The sequence below is a fragment of the Panulirus ornatus genome, chromosome 33, assembly GCF_036320965.1.
Source record: "Panulirus ornatus isolate Po-2019 chromosome 33, ASM3632096v1, whole genome shotgun sequence".
NCBI classification, from domain to species: domain Eukaryota; kingdom Metazoa; phylum Arthropoda; class Malacostraca; order Decapoda; family Palinuridae; genus Panulirus; species Panulirus ornatus.
The window spans coordinates 3296721-3308722 of record NC_092256.1 but is presented as its reverse complement, the minus strand read 5'-3'; the positions used below and the strand labels follow the sequence as shown (position 1 = coordinate 3308722).

Sequence of the window (12002 nt, the reverse complement as noted above, 5' to 3'; positions counted from 1 at the left end):
TCTATGGTTGTTTAATTTTCTTCATGGATGGGGTTGTGATAAGGGAGGTGAATGTAAGAGTATCGGGAGAGAGGGACAAGTATGCAGTCTGTTGTAGATGGAGGAGGGTTGGAAGTTAGTCAGTTGTTGTTCACTGAGGATACAGCGCGGGTGGTTGATTCAGGTGAGAAATTGCAGAAGCTGGTGATGAGTTTGGTAGAGTATGTGAAGAAGAGAAAGCTGAGATGAAAATGTGAATAGAGGCTAGGTTATTAGGTTTCAGTAGGATTGAGGGACAAGTCAATTGGGACGGTAGTTGGATGGAGAAAAACTGGCAGGAGTGAAGTGTTTTAGGTATTCTGGGAGTAGATTTGGCAGCAGAATGGAACCATGGAAGAGGAAGTGAGTCATAGGGTGGGGGAGGGGACGAAGGTTCTTGGAAGCAATGGAGAAAATGTGTGGGAAGGTGAGAAGGTAATCTGAAGCAAAAATGGTATTGTGTGACAGGAATAGTGGTTCCAACAATGTTATCTGGTTGGTAAGGCATGGGTATATTGAAAGGGTTGTGTGGAAGAGGGTGGATGTAGTGGAAATGAGATGTTTGAGGACAATATGTGGTAAGAGGTGGTTTGATCGAGTAAGTAATGGGTAAGGGTGAGAGAGACGTGTTGGGTAATATAAAGAGTGTGGTTGAGAGAGTAGAAGTGGGTGTATTGAATTGGGTTGGTCACCTGGACGAGTAAAGTGACGGAAAGATTTTACTAAGGGAGGTCTATGTGGTTCAGAGGTGATGGGAACGAGGAGAGGTGGGAGACCAAGTTGAGGTGGAAGGGATGGAGTGGAAAAGATTTTTAGCGATCAGGGCCTGAACATACAGGAGGGTTGAAAGGCACGCAAGGAATAGAGTGATTGGAACGATGTGTACACCGGGGTCGACATACTATCAATGGATTGAATCCAGGGTATGTGAAGTGTCTGGGTAATCATGGAAAAGTTTTGTGGGGCCTGGATGTGCAAAGGGAAGCTTACGGTTTTGGGGGCATTACACATAACAGCTTGGACTCTGGAGTGAAACAAATGTGTCTTTTGTTGTCTTTTCCTAATGCTACCTCGACTGCATGGGGGGAGGGGGGTGTGTTTTTTTCATTGTGGTGGGTGGTGTCGGGAATGGTAAAGGCAGCAAGTATGATATGTTCTGTGTATGTTTATGTATATATACATTAAAATGTATAGTATGTATATGTGTATGTGGTTGGTGTTTATGTAACCAAGATGACTAAAAAAAATGAGAGATTAGTGGTATGTTGTGAGGAAAGAAACCTGGATGTTTTGGATCTGAGTGAACGAAGCTCTAGGTAAAGGGGAAGACAGGTTTGGGAATGTTCTTGTGGAGTAAAGTCCGGGTTGGTGAGAGGACAAGAGCAAGGGAAGGAGTAGCATACTCCTGAAATGGGAGTTGTGGGAGTATGTGATAGTGTAAGAAAGTAAACTCTAGATTGATATGGGTAAAACTGAAAGTGGATGGAGAGAAATGGGTGTTATCGGTGCATATGAACTGGTTCATGAGAAGATAAGATCATGTAGGCAAGTTTTTTTGGAAGCAGCTGAGTGAAAGTGTTAGCAGTTTTTGATGCACGAGATCAGGTTACAGTGATGGGTGATTTTGATGCAAAGGTGTGTAATAAGGCAATGAGGTATAATTGGTGTACATGGTTATTCTGTGTTGTAAATGGAAATGGTTGAAGAGCTTGTAGATTTGTGTGCTGAAAAAGGACTGGTGACCAGGGAATCTTTTTTTCATTATTATTATACTTTGTAGCTGTCTCCAGCCTCAGTTAGCCTGTATTAGCTTTTAAATATAGAATTATTACTCATTACTCACAATGGTATGTCGCAATCTCCTCTGGACTCGACGCATGTAGCAGTTCGTACGTAGCTTAGGCAGAAGATACTTACTTGGGCAGTAGTGTTAAATTTATAGCGCAATGGTATTATACTGATTGAAAGGTAATGGCCCTTTTCCATCTCAAAACCTAGTGGGTTTGGGAATATTTTAGAAAATTTTTAATAACTTATAAATAATCATAAAAAAAAAAAAAAAAAAAAAAAATAAAAAATAAAATAAATAATAAAAAATAAATAATACAAAAATACCCGGGTTTATTAAAAATGAGACTAATTAATTAATACTATATATATATAAGTTATATGCATGTTAACGTAGGAGTGATGGCCAGAGCTGTTATCTTGGATTACTGTTGATTGCATATAGGCCCGTGAGAGTTTGAGAGAGATGAGAGACTTTTGGATGTTAAAATTTGCTTGAGAGGGGCAAATCGGATCTTATCCTGTGGAGGGACTCGGGAAGATTTGTAGTGGTTTATCAAAAAAAGAGAGAAAAGATGGGGTGAAGAGTCGTGGTGAGATGAGAGTAAAGCGAGCTTGGAATGGAGACTTGTGTGAGGAAAGTACAGGAGCGAGATTGAGTAAGAATGGAATAATGGTGAGGAGCAAATGATTGTAAGGGATGTTGGGGGGAGGAAATGGGCCATATTTAGGGATAGCACGTGAGGCTTGAACAAAAAAATGCCTGTGCGATGAGAAAGGTGGGAGTTTAGTAAGTGGTGGGATGAAGAAGTAAAAATTGTTAGTGAAATAGAAAGATGGAGAGTATTTGAACAATTTTTGTATGGAAATACTGGCAATGACTGGGAGATGAATAAAAAAAAAGAGCAGGAGGCAAAAGGAAAGGTGCAGGAGGTGAATAAAAAGGAAAAATGAGAGTTAGGGTGAGAGGGTATTGTTAAATTTTTAGAGAGAATTAAAAAGATGATCTGGAAGGAGGTAAATAAAATGCGTAAGAGAATTAAATGGACATCAGTGAAGGAGGCTAATGGGAGGTAATACCAGTAGTGATTGAAAGTGTTTTGGTCAAGGTGGTGTGCAAATTGGAGAGGGTCAGGTGAGAATGATTCAGTAAACAGAGAAGATGGTAGTGAAAGCTTCGAGGTTTGGAAGATTGAAAGACAGCAAGGTGGCAGGTTTGAATGGTACTGCAGTAGAATTTATCAAAAGGGGGTGACTGTTGTTGATGGTTGATGAGGATATCTAATGTAGGCATGGTTTCATGGTTATATGCCCTGAGATTGTCAGAATGCATGCATTGTGCACTATATAAAGAGCACAGGGGATAAGGTGAGTGTTTCAAATTACAGAGGATTCTAATTTTGTTGAGATCCTGTGAGGAAATTATATGGTGAGGGGGTATTATTTGAGAGACGTGAAGGCATGTACAGAGCATCAGATTGGGGAAGAGCAGTGTGGTTTCAGAAGTGGTAGAGGATGTGTGGATCAGGTGTTTGCTTTGAAGAATGTATGTGAGAAATACTGAGAAAAGCAAATGGATTTGTATGTAGCATTTATGGATCTGGAGAAGGCATATGATAGAGTTGATAGAGATGCTCTGTGGAAGGTACTAAAAATATATGGAGTGGGAGGCAAGTTGTTAGAAGCAGTGAAAAGTTTTTATCGAGGATTTAAGGCATTTGTACGTGTAGGAAGAGAGGAAAGTGATTGGTTCTCAGTGAATGTAGGTTTGTGGCAGGGGTGTGTGATGTCTCCATGGTTGTTTCATTTGTTTATGGATGGGGTTGTTAGGGAGGTGAATGCAAGAGTTTTGGAAAGAGGGGCAAGTATGCAGTCTGTTGGGGATGAGAGAGCTTCGGAAGTGAGTCAGTTGTTGTTCGCTGATGATACAGCACTGGTGGCTGATTCATGTGAGAAACTGCAGAAGCTGGTGACTGAGTTTGGTAAAGTGTGTGAAAGAAGAAAGTTAAGAGTAAATGTGAATAAGAGCAAGGTTATTAGGTACAGTAGGGTTGAGGGTCAAGTCAATTGGGAGGTAAGTTTGAATGGAGAAAAACTGGAGGAAGTAAAGTGTTTTAGATATCTGGGAGTGGATCTGGCAGCAGATGGAACCATGGAACCGGAAGTGAATCATAGGGTGGGGGAGGGGGCGAAAATCCTGGGAGCCTTGAAGAATGTGTGGAAGTCGAGAACATTATCTCGGAAAGCAAAAATGGGTATGTTTGAAGGAATAGTGGTTCCAACAATGTTGTATGGTTGCGAGGCATGGGCTATGGATAGAGTTGTGCGCAGGAGGGTGGATGTGCTGGAAATGAGATGTTTGAGGACAATATGTGGTGTGAGGTGGTTTGATCGAGTAAGTAATAATAGGGTAAGAGAGATGTGTGGAAATAAAAAGAGCGTGGTTGAGAGAGTGGAAGAGGGTGTTTTGAAATGGTTTGGGCACATGGAAAGAATGAGTGAGGAAAGATTGACCAAGAGGATATATGTGTCAGAGGTGGAGGGAACGAGGAGAAGTGGGAGACCAAATTGGAGGTGGAAAGATGGAGTGAAAAAGATTTTGAGTGATCGGGGCCTGAACATGCAGGAGGCTGAAAGGCGGGCAAGGAATAGAGTGAATTGGATCAATGTGGTATACCGGGGTCGACGTGCTGTCAATGGATTGAATCAGGGCATGTGAAGCGTCTGGGATAAACCATGGAAAGTTCCGTGGGGCCTGGATGTGGGGAGAGCTGTGGTTTCGGGCATTATTACATGACAGCTAGAGACTGAGTGTGAACGAAAGGGGCCTTTGTTGTCTTTTCCTAGCGCTATCTCGCACACATGAGGGGGAGGGGGATGGTATTCCATGTGTGGCGAGGTGGCGATGGGAATAAATAAAGGCAGACAGTATGAATTATGTACATGTGTATATATGTATATGTATGTGTGTGTATATATATGTGTACATTGAGATGTATAGGTATGTATATTTGCGTGTGTGGATGTGTATGTATATACATGTGTATGGGAGTGGGTTGGGCCATTTTTTTCGTCTGTTTCCTTGCGCTACCTTGCAAACGCGGGAGACAGCGACAAAGCAAAATAATTGAATAAATAGATAAATGTTTATTTTCAATCTTGAGTAGAGGATATTTAAAATTAGTCCAAATTTACTCAACTGAGTAAACGTCAAGAAGTTTTGTTCAAATGCTACGGCAAAATTCATGTCTAATGTTTTCAAAATTTGCTCGCCTGTAATCTGGATCAAGAGCTTGTTGTCACTTATTTCATAATCTAAATTCATCTCTAATCTAATTAGTGATCGCTGTTTGACAAACTCTCGCCTACTTCACAAGAGTTGATTAAGTTTGTGTCTGTGAGGACAAGATCAATAATGTTTTTACCTCTAGTTGGTTTTTCAACCAATTGTTCTAGAAAAGCATCTTCAATCAGTTCAGTTAATGTCATTCCCTTTCGGTCACCTATTAACATGTTCCACTTTATGCTTGGACTATTGATGTCTCCTACTATCATAACCTCTTTACTGATTAGTATAGTTTTGATTGCATCGTATGATATTGTCATCTTTTTGCTTTGGAGGTCTGTAAATAACACCAAGGCATAGTTACTTTTGAACTCGTTGGTAATGTTGACATTGTTGTAAGTCTTTGAGTCTACTCTGCTTAACAGCATTTAGATTGTTATCAATGTAGATCAAAACTCCACCACCTACCCTGAACAAGCGATCTTTCATAAACAGTGTGTATCCAGGTACTGCTAACTCAGCAATTAAATGCTTATTCTCAGTTTACCCATGTTTCTTGAGATTACAATAATGTTCGGTTTTCAGTAACTGCATAGGATGCTCCAGGCATTTGTGCATATTAAATTTATTTTCTGAGTTGATTTCTGGACTAAATTTGCCTTTTTTTTTACTGGCACCATGCATGTTTGTATTATCACTGTTAATGTCTGCACAGCAGCAGGAGAGAGAAAGTTTTCCATCTGTTTTTGGTGTGCCGCCTTACTCTGATCCTCCCCGCATTGGACCCTACAAGAATCGTTCCTAAAAGTTACCAGAGAGTTGACCTGTACCTGTGCTAACCCGCTACTTATACTGCCTGAGTTGTCCCCAACTGACTCCACTTGACCTTTCTTTGCTAACTCCTATGCCTGTAAGGTTGCTGCTACTAGCCAAGGATCCCTCCCGCCAAGGTCCCATTCATCCCCTACCTTGTTCCTCAGATCCCACTCACAATCAGATTCCACCCCCCAACAACCTACCTTCTATAGCTACTCATCACCCTCCCCCACTCTCTTAGTTCTTTCATTAGCTAGACTGTGATTTGCTCTCCTGAGTAGGTTATCTAAAAATAGCCTAATATACCCATCCAGTACTCTGCCAAGGCGAGCTTTCCCTGTTCCATATATGTGAAGACTATACCAAGCATACAGAGATATATCATGATAAAAATGGTCCCACAGATCTATACTAAACACACTACCATCCTCCCTATAGAGAACTTCAATTATTCTGTTTATCCCAGCATTCTACTGAGGGTACAGGAATCGATGTCATAACTTGACAGCAATCCCAGTATCATAAGCTTCCTACAACTTTGCAATCCAAGTATCATAAGCTTCCCACGACTTTGCAATCCCAGTATCATAAGCTTCCTACGACTTTCCTTAAACTCGTTAATAAGTTCTCTATACTTTGCTACTATTTCTTCCAATCTCCCATTAAATGCATCGGTCATCCCTACCTAAAAGACAAAAATCACATCCTTGGGACTGTTTGAGACTATGTCATCAAACTTATCTAGGATGTGTTCTATCATAGCACCTGCATACAAGTTCTTCCTATTTCTACCCTTCGCACTGAACTCCTGGTCCTGATGTCTGACTATAGAGTCCTTGAGCAGGATGATGCTACAATCATCCTGTACTTCATCATCCAGTATGCTAAACCTATTGTGAGTGCAGAGTTTGTTCAGCTGTTTGGTAATTCGGCAACAAGTTTTACTGAGTGACAGAGCTCAATAGAGTGTACTGAAATGGTTTGAACATATGGAGAGAATTATTGGGGAAAGGTTGAAAAAGAGGATATTAATATGTCAAAGGTGGAGGGAACAAGGAGAACTAGGAGACCAAATTGGAAGTGGAAGACTGCAATGAAAAAGATTTTGAGTGATAGGGACATGAATATGTAGGAGGGTGAAAGGCACCCACGGGATACATGAATTGAAAGGATGTGGTATACAGAGTCAACATGATGTTTAACAGACCAAACCAGAGTATGCAAAATATCCAGGGTAAACCAAGAGAAGGACTGTGGGGTCTAGTTGTGGATAGGGAGTTGTAATTTTGTGCATTACACATGACAGAAAAATTGTAGATATGAGCAAATGAGGCAATTCTCATTTATTCCTAGTGCTACCTCACAAACGCAGAAAATGGAGATCGAGTAGGGGAAAATACATTTGTTTTTTCTTTGTACTTAATAACCGTCTTCGGCTTTAGCGAGGTAGCGCAAGCAAAACAGACAAAAGAATGGCCTAACCCACATACACAAGTATATACATACACGCCCACACACACACACATATACATGCCAATACATTTTAACACATACATACATATACACACAGATATATACATGTATACACATGTACATATTCATACTTGCTGCCTTCATCCATTCCTGTCACCACTCCACCACATGAGGTAGCACCAAGGATAAAAAAGGCCAAATTTCTTCATACTCAGTCCCTACCTGTCATGTGTAAAGCACCGAAACCACAGCTCCCTTTCCACATCCGGGCCATGCAAAATTCTCTACGGTTTACCCCAGACACTTCACATGCCCTGACAGCAGGTAAACCCTGGTATACCACATCATTCCAACTCACACTATTCCTTGCATTCCTTTCACCCCCCTGTATGTTCGGGCCCCAATCACTCAAAATCATTTTCACTAGTTGTGGATAGGGAGCTGTAATTTTGTGCATTACACAAGACAGAAAAATTATAGATGTGAGCAAATGAGGCAATTCTCATTTATTCCTAGTGCTACCTCACAAACGCAGAAAATGGAGATCGAGCAGGGGAAAAATATATTTATTTTTTATTGCGCTTAGCTTAATCACCGTCTTCGGCTTTAGCGAGGTAGTGCAAGCAAAACAGACGAAAGAATGACCTAACCCACCCACATACACAAGTATATACATAAACGCCCACACACACACAAACATATACATACCTATACATTTTAACACATACATGCATACATATACATACAAAGACATATACATGTATACACATGTACATATTCATACTTACTGCCTTCATCCATTCCCGCCACCACCCCACCACATGAGGTAGCACCAAGGATAAAAAAAAAAGGCCAAATTTCTTCACACTCAGTCCCTACCTGTCATGTGTAAAGCACCGAAACCACAGCTCCCTTTCTACATCCAAGCCCCCGCAAAACTCTCTACGGTTTACCCCAGACGCTTCACATGCCCTGGTACAATCCAACAACAGCAAGTCAACCCTGGTATTTCACATCATTCCAAGTCACACTATTCCTTGCACTCCTTTCACCCCCCTTGTATTTTCGGGCCCCAATCGCTCAAAATCATTTTCGCTCCATCCTTCCACCTCCAATTTGGTCTCCCGCTTCTCCTCGTTCCCTCTACCTCTGACACATATATCCTCTTTGTCAATCTCTCCTCACTCATCCTCTCCATATGACCAAACCATTTATAAATAAATATAACATAAATATATATGGATTTGTACGTAGCATTTATGGATCTGGAGAAGGCATATAACAGAGTTGATAGAGATGCTCTGCGGAAGGTATTTAAAGTATATGGTATGGGAGGCAAGCTGCTAGAAGCAGTGAAAAGTTTTTATCGAAGATGTAAGGCATGTGTACAAGTAAGAAGAGAGGAAAGTGATTGGTTCCCAGTGAATGTCGTTTTGCGGCAAGGATGCGTGATGTCTCTATGGTTGTTTAATTTCTTCATGGATGGGGTTGTTAGGGAGGTGAATGTAAGAGTTTCAGAGAGAGGGACAAGTATGCAGTCTGTTGTAGATGAGAGGGCTTGGGAAGTTAGTCAGTTGTTGTTCACTGATGATACAGCGCGGGTGGCTGATTCGGGTGAGAAATTGCAGAAGCTGGTGACTGAGTTTGGTAAAGTATGTGAAAGAAGAAAGCTGAGAGAAAATGTGAATAAGAGCAAGGTTATTAGGTTCAGTAGGATTGAGGGACAAGTCAATTGGGAGGTAAGTTTGGATAGAGAAAAACTGGAGGAAGTGAAGTGTTTTAGGTATCTGGGAGTAGATTTGGCAGCAGATGGAACCATGGAAGAGGAAGTGAGTCATAGGGTGGGGGAGGGGGCGAAGGTTCTTGGAGCATTGGAGAATGTGTGGAAGGTGAGAAGGTTATCTTGAAGCAAAAATGGGTATGTGTGAAGGAATAGTGGTTCCAACAATGTTATATGGTTGTAAGGCATGGGATATAGATAGGGCTGTGTGGAAGAGGGTGGATGTATTGGAAATGAGATGTTTGAGGACAATATGTGGTATGAGGTGGTTTGATCGAGTAAGTAATGAAAGGGTGAGAGAGACTGTGTGGTAATAAAAAGAGTGTGGTTGAGAGAGCAGAAGAGGGTGTATTGAATTGGTTTGGTCACCTGGAGAGAACAAGTGAGGAAAGATTGACTAAGAGGATATATGTGTTCAGAGGTTGAGGGAACGAGGAGAGGTGGGAGACCAAGTTGGAGGTGGAAGGATGGAGTGAAAAAGATTTTGAGCGATCAGGGCCTGAACATACAGGAGGGTGAAAGGCACGCAAGGAATAGAGTGAATTGGAACGATGTGGTACACCGGGGTCGACATGCTATCAATGGATTGAACCAGGGTATGTGAAGTGTCTGGGGTAAACCATGGAAAGTTTTGTGGGGCCTGGATGTGCAAAGGGAGCTACGGTTTTGGTGCATTACACATAACAGCTAGACTCTGAGAGTGAACAAATGTGTCTTTCGTTGTCTTTTCCTAATGCTACCTCGACTGCATGGGGGGAGGGAGGGTGCTGTTTTTCATTTGTGGCGGGGTGGCGACGGGAATGGATAAAGGCAGCAAGTATGAATATGTCTGTGTATGTATATGTATATATACATTAAAATGTATACGTATGTATATGTGCATGTGTTGGTGTTTATGTAACCAAGATGATAAAAAAATGAGAGATAGCTGGTATGTTTGAGGAAAGGAACCTGGATGTTTTGGATCTGAGTGAAACGAAGCTCAAGGGTAAAGGGGAAGACTGGTTTGGGAATGTCTTGTGAGTAAAGTCTGGGGTTGGTGAGAGGACAAGAGCAAGGGAAGGAGTAGCACTACTCCTGAAATGGGAGTTGTGGGAGTATGTGATAGTGTAAGAAAGTAAACTCTAGATTGATATGGGTAAAACTGAAAGTGGATGGAGAGAAATGGGTGATTATCGGTGCATATGCACTTGGTCATGAGAAGAAAGATCATGAGAGGCAAGTGTTTTGGGAGCAGCTGAGTGAGTGTGTTAGCAGCTTTGATGCACGAGATCAGGTTACAGTGATGGGTGATTTGAATGCAAAGGTGAGTAATAAGGCAATTGAGGGTATAATTGGTGTACATGGGGTATTCAGTGTTGTAAATGGAAATGGTGAAGAGCTTGTAGATTTGTGTGCTGAAAAAGGACTGGTGACAGGGAATCTTTTTTTTATTATTATTATACTTTGTAGCTGTCTCCCGCATTAGCGAGGTAGCGCAAGGAAACAGATGAAAGAATGGCCCAACCCACCTACTGGGTTGGGAATACCCGGTTTAAAAAGAGATATATATATAAGTATACGCATGTAAGTAGGAGAGATGGCCAGAGTGTTATTGGATTACATGTTGATTGATAGGCCCGTGAGAGAGAGACTTTTGGATGTTAATGTGCTGAGAGGGGCAACTGGATCATTATCCTGTGGAGGCGAAGGTGAAGATTTGTAGAGGTTTTCAGAAAAAAAGAGAGAATGATGGGGTGAAGAGAGTGGTGAGAGTAAGCGAGCTTGGAAAGGAGACTTGTGTGAGGAAGTAACAGGAGAGATTGAGTACAGAATGGAAAATGGTGAGAGCAAATGATGTAAGGGGAGTTGGGGAGAAATGGGACGTATTTAGGGAAGCAGTGAGGGCTTGAACAAAAGATGCCTGTGCCATGAGAAAGGTGGGAGGTGGACAGGTTAGAAAGGGTAGTAAGTGGTGGGATGAAGAAGTAAAATTGTTAGTGAAAGAGAAAGAGAGAGGTATTTGAACGATTTTTGTATGGAAATACTGCAAATGACTGGGAGATGAATAAAAGAAAGAGGCAGGAGGCCAAAAGAAAGGTGCAGGAGGTGAAAAAAAGGGAAAATGAGAGTTGGGGTGAGAGGGTATTGTTAAATTTTAGAGAGAATAAAAAGATGATCTGGAAGGAGGTAAATAAAATGCGTAAGAGAATAAATGGGAACATCGGTGAAGGAGGCTAATGGGGAGGTAATACCAAGTAGTGATGAAGTGTTTTGGTCAAGGTGGTGTGCAAATTGAGAGGGTCAGGGAGAATGATTCGGTAAACAGAGAAGAGGTAGTGAAAGCTTCGTGGAAGATGAAAGACAGCAAGGTGGCAGGTTTGGATGGTACTGCAGTGGAATTTATTAAAAAAGGGGGTGACTGTTGTTGACTGGTTGATGAGGATACCTAATGTATGCATGGTTCATGGTGAAATGCCTGAGAATTGGCAGAATGCATGCATAGTGCCACTATACAAATGCACAGGGGATACAGGTGAGTGTTCAAATTACAGAGGTATAATTTTGTTGAGCATTCCTGGGAAATTATATGGGAGGGTATTGATTGAGAGAGCGAAGGCATGTACAGAGCATCAGACTGGGGAAAAGCAGTGTATTTTAGAAGTGGTAGGGGATGTGTGGATCAGGTGTTTACTTTGAAGAATGTGAGAAATACTGAGATAAACAAATGGATTTGTATGTGGCATTTATGGATCAGGAGCAGACATATGACAGAGTTGATAGAGATGCTCTGTGGAAGGTATTAAGAGTGTATGGTGTGGGGGATAAGCTGCCAGAAGCAGTGAAAAATTTTATCGAGGA

The 12002-nt window shown here is 41.5% G+C and overlaps 1 protein-coding gene across 2 annotated transcripts in view; it reads right to left on the bottom strand.

The window, feature by feature from the left end:
• Positions 1–7710, bottom strand: part of LOC139759410 (leucine-rich PPR motif-containing protein, mitochondrial-like) — a 407417-nt gene extending 399707 nt beyond the window's left edge. For both annotated transcript variants that reach the window (XM_071681494.1, XM_071681495.1), the window contains exon 1: positions 7604–7710. The gene's annotated coding sequence lies outside the window, so the exon portion shown is untranslated. The remainder of the gene's footprint in view (positions 1–7603) is intronic.
• Between the last annotated feature and the right edge of the window lie 4292 nt (positions 7711–12002).